Genomic DNA, 6,839 nt, shown 5'->3' on the forward strand with positions numbered 1-6,839 from the left:
AGCCGCTTACATTAAAAAACATTTTTGAATTCTCTGTGTAGAATAGATCAGATTTGCCTTTAAGCAAAACACAGCGGGATAATACAGCTCATTTTGTATCTTGCTTACCTGCATTGCACCCTGGGCAACTTGCTTTTTCAAACTCTGTGGCAAGGTAGGCATGGCGGCTGGGCATATCCTGGGCACATATCCCATTGGATAACTCTTTCTCCTGCCTCCCCTACCAAATGTTCTGCCTGGGAGGTGGAATGCTGCTTAACAGACCATGAGATACAGCCCAAAGTGTCTGCAATTGCAGGAAAGGAAGGCTTTGAGGAGGAATAATAAATTGAGTTTTACAAGATCTCAGCAACTTAAAGAACAAGATTCCAGTCTTAAGTTGATTCTCAGAGAAAGGAACACATTTGTCTATAAGTATCTCAGGAAACACGTCCTTAGGGCCCGCTGATTTAGAAATATCTCTATTTTCAAAGTGGTGTTTAGTCAGCCCCTTCCCTTTTCTAACTCAATTTCCTACTTTTTCCCCTCACAGACCATGCATTCTTTGGTTATCTGATTTGCCTTTGTGATTTTTTTTTTTAAACAAGTGAAAACATCTTGAAAAAATCCGGCCTTTTTAGTGTCATTTGTCATTTAGTTTCCCCTCCCCATTTACTTCATGGCTGAGGTCTCCCTTGGGGTAATATTTTTTCTTGCCTTGTTAGAGTCAGTTTGATTCTTCCCTCCCAGCTCCGGGTAGGTGGGGCATGGGGGCTGGGGAAGGGATCAGCACAGAAATGTGTGCTGGCAAGGCCTGGGTTTGTTAAAGTATGTGGGGTTTGAAAGGTAAGGGACAATTACCTCCCAACCTCACACTGTAAACATGGCAGTAAATGAGCTGGGAAACACAGGAGTGTTTGGGCTACCACCTGTGCCTGGAACATTCATGGATCCAGTGTCAGAATATCTGGGATTGATTTCTTATCACCTCCTAGCTGAGTAACCCTAGGCCAGAAAGAAATTAGCATAGATGAGTGACTATTCCTGCTGAACAATGTACATATATATTCCTGGAACTCAGTGAGGCGGGTACTGTTATCTCCACTTAAAAAAAAAAAAAAGTTGCTGTTGAGTTGTTTTTGACTCATGGAGACCCCATGTGTGTGTGTCAGAGTAGAGCTGTCCTCCACAACGTTTTCAACGGTTGATTTTTCAGGAGCAGATTGTCAAATCTTTCTCTCAAGGCACCTCCGGGTGGATACGAATTGCCCATCTTTCAGTTAGCAGCCAAGCATGTTAACCGTTTGCACCACCCAGGGACACATTTCTGCTTTTAGAGGTGAAAAAACAGAGATTTGGAGAAGTTAAGGGATCTACCCAAAGACATACAGCTTCAATTTTTAAATCTGTTAAAGGAGGATCCAGATCCCTAGGTCGCACAAACTTTTTGTACTCAACTGCTAACCTAAAATTACCTCAGAAGAAAAGACTTGGCGATCAGCTTCCATTAAGATTACAGCCAAGAAAACCCTATGGAACTCAGTTCTACTCTGTAACACATGGAGTTGCCATGAGTCAGAATTGACTCAATGGCAACCAACAACCACAAAGGATACCATACCATAGGATACCATACCATACCACTGGATGATAAAACATGACAACGCAATTTGTAAACTGTGAAACTTCTATGCAGACATGTGGACCCCGAGGCATTCAGTGAGCATCTTTGAGGAATCTCTAGAATGGGCCCTGGTTCTCACCTGCTCTTGCCTATTCTTTTCAGTCTCAGAGCTCCCTTACCTCTCCCCACACCTACTTTGCCCTTTACCTACACAGGCCTGTCCCCGCACGCCCCTGTATAGTTCCTTCTGCCTGGAAAGCCTCTGCTTGCCCCAACCTCCCTTGTCTGAGGAACTCAAATTCTCTCTGATGGGCTCAGCTATGAGTCAGAATTGACTCAACGGCTGTAAAAATGGCTTGAGGGCAGTGTCTAACCTCCTCCAACCCCACAAGAGGAAAGGAGAACGGAGATCAACAGTACAAGACTGACTTCTGTGAGGTGGAGGCCAGACAAGCCTCCCCTCTCTTCTATCTTTACAATTTTTCTGACACCAGCTGTCCCTCCCACAGCACTCGCTACTGGGCTTGAAAATTCATTGCAATGGCCACACAGAACTCACAGACCATACTCACAATTGTGGGGCTTATTAGGGAAGTAACAGCTACAATTCAGGCTCAAGAACACTCAGGATGCAGTTTTTCCATCAGGATAACCTCTTCCCAGCCGTGCTTGCAGGCACACCTCTCCCTGGCCCTCAGTCTCTGCACAAAGGTGCTCAGCTTTCTCTCTCTGTGGGCCAGGAAGCCCACCGCGCCATCTCTTGCTGCCAGGTCTCTCCTTCCTTGGTGGCGATGGCTCCTCTCCTCTGCTCTGGAATTGACTCGCTTTTAAGGCTAAACTGACTAATCCCCTTGGATTACACTATCACGCAGTTCCGCCCAATCACCTGGGTAGGAGTTACAAAACCATGGCTAGAAAGGCCACACAAAAGTCATTAATCAATCACACTGAAATGGCAATGGGTTTCAGTGTGACACTTTTAAGAAATACAAGAAATAAACTCCCCAGGACAGGGGCCCATGAAGGAATGACAGCAGGAACCTTGTGGCTCTGAAGTTCCAGTTGCCCTTTTCCCAGATAGTGGTGAAAAGAACCCATAGGGAAGGCCAAGATGCAAAAGGGACTCTTTCCCTACTGGCTCCATTCAATGGAGAATGCAGCCCTTGGGACTTTGTTCTTCAATTTTATTATACATACATACATATATGTGGAAACCCTGGTGGCGTAGTGGTTAAGTGCTACGGCTGCTAACCAAAGGGCCAGCAGTTCGAATCCACCAGGCGCTCCTTGGAAACTCTATGGGCAGTCCTACTCTGTCCTATAGGGTCGCTATGAGTCGGAATCGACTCGATGGCACTGGGTTTGGTTTTTGGGTACATGTATGTATATATCGTAATAGCAAATTAATATTTGGTTCTAATGAGCCATGGAATGCTTTCTCAAATAGTTTTAATATTGTACTTCATGGAAGAAAATGTCCCTGAGTTGTGCAAATGGATTGCTCTAGGCTACTAACCTAAAGGTTGGCGATTCAAACCCACCCAGTGGCACCATGAAAGAAAGGGTTCATGATCTGTTAATGTAAAGATGACAGCCAAGAAAGCCTATGGAGTGGTTCTAAACTGCAACACGTGCGGTCGCCATGAGTTGGAATCAACGCGACAGCAGCAGGTTTGGTTTTGGTTTTCTATAAAGGAAATAAATAAGTTAGAATAATTTAGTAGCCCCATCTGGTTTAGTCTGCGGGCCTTCTTCATTATTATCTTTTTTAACGTCCATGGAAATGGAGGTGAAAATGCTTCTTCTTCTCACTGCACTATTGACATTATAAACATTGGCCTAAATTATAACCATTAGGTTCTCACTGAAATGAAAGGTCTGCCCTGGGGTTTACATTCCTAACTTACTGTGTAAAATGAAACCCCAGTTAAAGTCATATAATAAGAAAAACAGATTTGGTGTTAAAACATCTTCAAAAATCTGTGGGGAGCTTTCCTTATAACTTTATACCACTAAGTTTGATTTGACTCAGGGTCTATGTCTATCTCTTCTACTAATGAAAGAGATTTTTTGAGGACAAGAAATTTACTTCAATTGCGTTGTTATTTGGCATATTTTTGAGCCCACTTAAAAAAATAAAGAACAAAAAACATTGCCATCAAGTTGATTTCGACTCATAGTAACCCTGTAGGACAAAGTAGAAGCAGCCCTGGTGGTGCAATGTTTAAGCGCTTACTACTAATCAAAAAGTCAGCAGTTCAATCCACCAGCCACTGCACAGGAGAAAGATTTGGCAGCCTGCTTCCATAAAGATGACAACCTTGGAAATCCTATGGGGCAGTTCTACTCTGTCTTACAGGGTTGCTATGAGACAGAATGGACTCGAAGGCAATAAGTGTGGTTTTTTTTTTTTGGCTTAGGACAGGGTAGAAGTGACTGCCACATCTTTCTCCCGTGGAGCAGCTGGTTGGTTTAAACTGCTGAACGTTTGATTAGTATCTAAGGGCTTAACCACTGCACTACCAGCACTCCTTGGGCCCATAAGAGGCACTCAGTCAATGCTGGTTGAATACAAATGAGGAAAAAGGGATGCTAAGAGCACAGGAAAAGCAAGCTAAAGACATCCTGGTCTTTTTTTCCTTCTTTTTGCTTGAGAAGGAAGAATAAGGGGAAGAAGAGGAAAAAGAAGAAAGGAATGGGGAGGAGGAGGAAGGAGAAGAAAGAAAGCAAGAGTTACCATTTACTGGGTTGTTTATTATATGCCTGGCACTGTATCAAACACTATCTGCTATATCACTTTTAATTCCTATAATCCTATGAGGTTTGTTAAGTAGATGAGGAAACTGAGGGTCAGGGCCATTAACTATCATGTCCAAGGTTACCTGACTTAGAGGTGACATTTCTGAGATCTCCATTCAGGTCTCTGCATTCTTTTAACCACTGTGCTATCTGTCCAAATGAGCCAGGATTTCTAGTCTATTCTATGTAAATAAGAACTGTTCACATGTTCTTCTTTCAGTTTGTAAAGCAGCCCTGCTAGGGCTTGAATAGAGTAAATGATGGGCTGAAGTTAAAGGTACACATATGTGGATAGTAGTGTAGGAGAGTGTTTTGCTAACCCTAAAGAGTTAAAGAGGTCTAAAAGTCTTCAGTGTAACAATTCGAAGCAAGAAAGTGTTAGCATGTTATAAGGAACTTCCCTTCCTCTGAGCCATTGTGTTTTGGCCAAGGCTGCAGGGTAGATGCTGCGTTAGTGGAAGACGAATTTGATCTAATAAGACTTCTTCTCAATCCTTGTGTAAGATTAGTCTGAGTAGGAATCACTTGGTAACAATTTGGAATGGAGTTTGTTATAAAAACATAGATTTGTCTGGGCTGAGCCTAGAAATGGGTGACAGATGTTAATGATGAGCGACTGAACAGATGTTTGGGGGAGAATTACAAAAAGGGTTTCTATCACACAGGATCTAAACCTTAACCTTCCTGGCTGATGCTGAAAGGAAAGCTTGTTTATGAAACATGGTCTTGCAAAACTGTTTGGTGGGTTGTGACAAAGATGAATGACCGGATACTATAATTTTAATTTGAGAATAAGGTAAATGGGAGTCCTTGTTTATGTCTGTGTGTGTATGTGTTTTCTTTGACAAGGGTCAGAGCCCTATTAAAGAATGGGAAGGCTGAGCAAGTCATTCCACTCCACTTTTCCCCTACTCCCCAACTGGAAGGAATGGGCAGTATTTGATACAATACCATGACCCTCAACAAAACTATTAAAATACCATCACTTATATACATACTAAAATATCTGCCTTACAGTTACATTTGGACAAGAAAAAGGTTTTCTTTCTTTCTTTTTTTTTTGGACAGTAACACTAGGGATTATTGAGCTGTGCTTAGTATAGATGCTGGGGCTTGCCCATGGTACTCTTGATGTACAAAGCCTGGACATTCTGCTAATTCTTTAGCAGTGAAACCAGGAAGTTGACAGCCAAGTGGATGTTGTAGACAAGTTCATCACCTGTCATCTTCACATGGCCAACAGCCACTGCCAGACACAGCACCTTCTTCAACTGGAACTTGATGGTGGACTTCATTTCGTCTACTTTGGCCACCATGTTCTCATGGTGGGTAAGCAAGGAAGGGAATTTGCCAGCCGTATTCAGACCTGGACCCAAGATTCGTGGGCTCTGCTTGATTAGTGACTCAGAGGCCAAAAAGGCATCATACCTCTTGGCCAGGTTTTTGACCAACTTCTTATTCTTGTTGAGTTTCTTCAGCACCTCGATGTCCATGTGAGGGATATGCACAGCCTTGGTTTCATCACAGTACTGCTGGTCCCCAAGGACACATACAGAGAACTTGGGGCGGGGGGTGGACTTAAGCCTGATGGTGCCTGAGAAGTGTTTGTCCTTCTGAGGGTCATAGTTCTTCAAGCTAATCTGCAGCTCCACTGTTTCCAAAAACTTCTGGCACTTTCCATGTAGGACTTCTCCCACTGCCTTGTAGAGGGTGACTCAAGAGACTTTGCTGCTCATGGTTCCTAGTACCACAGTAACTGGAAAAGAAGAGAAAGGTTTTCCATACAAACTTAATTATAGTTTTGATTGGGGTGTCTGAGAATTACTTAAAATTTTAAGGCGTCTACTTTCTTCCAAAGTAAAAGAAATAAAGGCAGATTTTAAAAGCTGTACAGCTACTACCATAAGTTGATCCCCACCTTACCCACTTTACTGAAAGATGAACTATTAGTCATTTAAAAAAATTATTGTGTTAGCCGCCATCTAAGATACTCCACTGGTCTCACTCCATCAGGGGCAAGGGAGAATGAAGAAAGCCAAAGACACAAGGGAAAGATTAGTCCAAAGGACTAATGGACTACAACTACCACAGCCTCCAACAGACTGAGTTCAGCACAACTAGATGGTGCCCAGCTACCACCACTGACTGCTCTGACAGGGATAGCAGTAGAGGGTCCTGGACAGAGCTGAAGAAAAATGTAGAACAAAATTCTAACTCACAAAAATAGACCAGACTTACTGGCCTGATACAGACTGGAGAAATCCTAAGAGTATGGCCCCTGGACACCATTTTAGCCCAGTAATGAAGTCACTCCTGAAATTCACCAAAGATTAGACAGGCCCATAAAACAAAACGAGACTAAATGGGCACACTGGCCCGGGGCAAGGACAAGAAGGCAGGAGGGGATGGGAAAGCTGGTAACAGGGAACCCAAGGTT

The 6,839-nt window shown here is 43.2% G+C and overlaps 1 pseudogene; it reads right to left on the reverse strand.

The window, feature by feature from the left end:
* Positions 1-5,496: 5,496 nt before the first annotated feature.
* Positions 5,497-6,138, reverse strand: LOC126078799 (60S ribosomal protein L10a-like; annotated as a pseudogene).
* Between the last annotated feature and the right edge of the window lie 701 nt (positions 6,139-6,839).

The sequence above is a fragment of the Elephas maximus genome, chromosome 7 (genome assembly GCF_024166365.1).
Source record: "Elephas maximus indicus isolate mEleMax1 chromosome 7, mEleMax1 primary haplotype, whole genome shotgun sequence".
Taxonomy (NCBI): Eukaryota; Metazoa; Chordata; class Mammalia; order Proboscidea; family Elephantidae; genus Elephas; species Elephas maximus.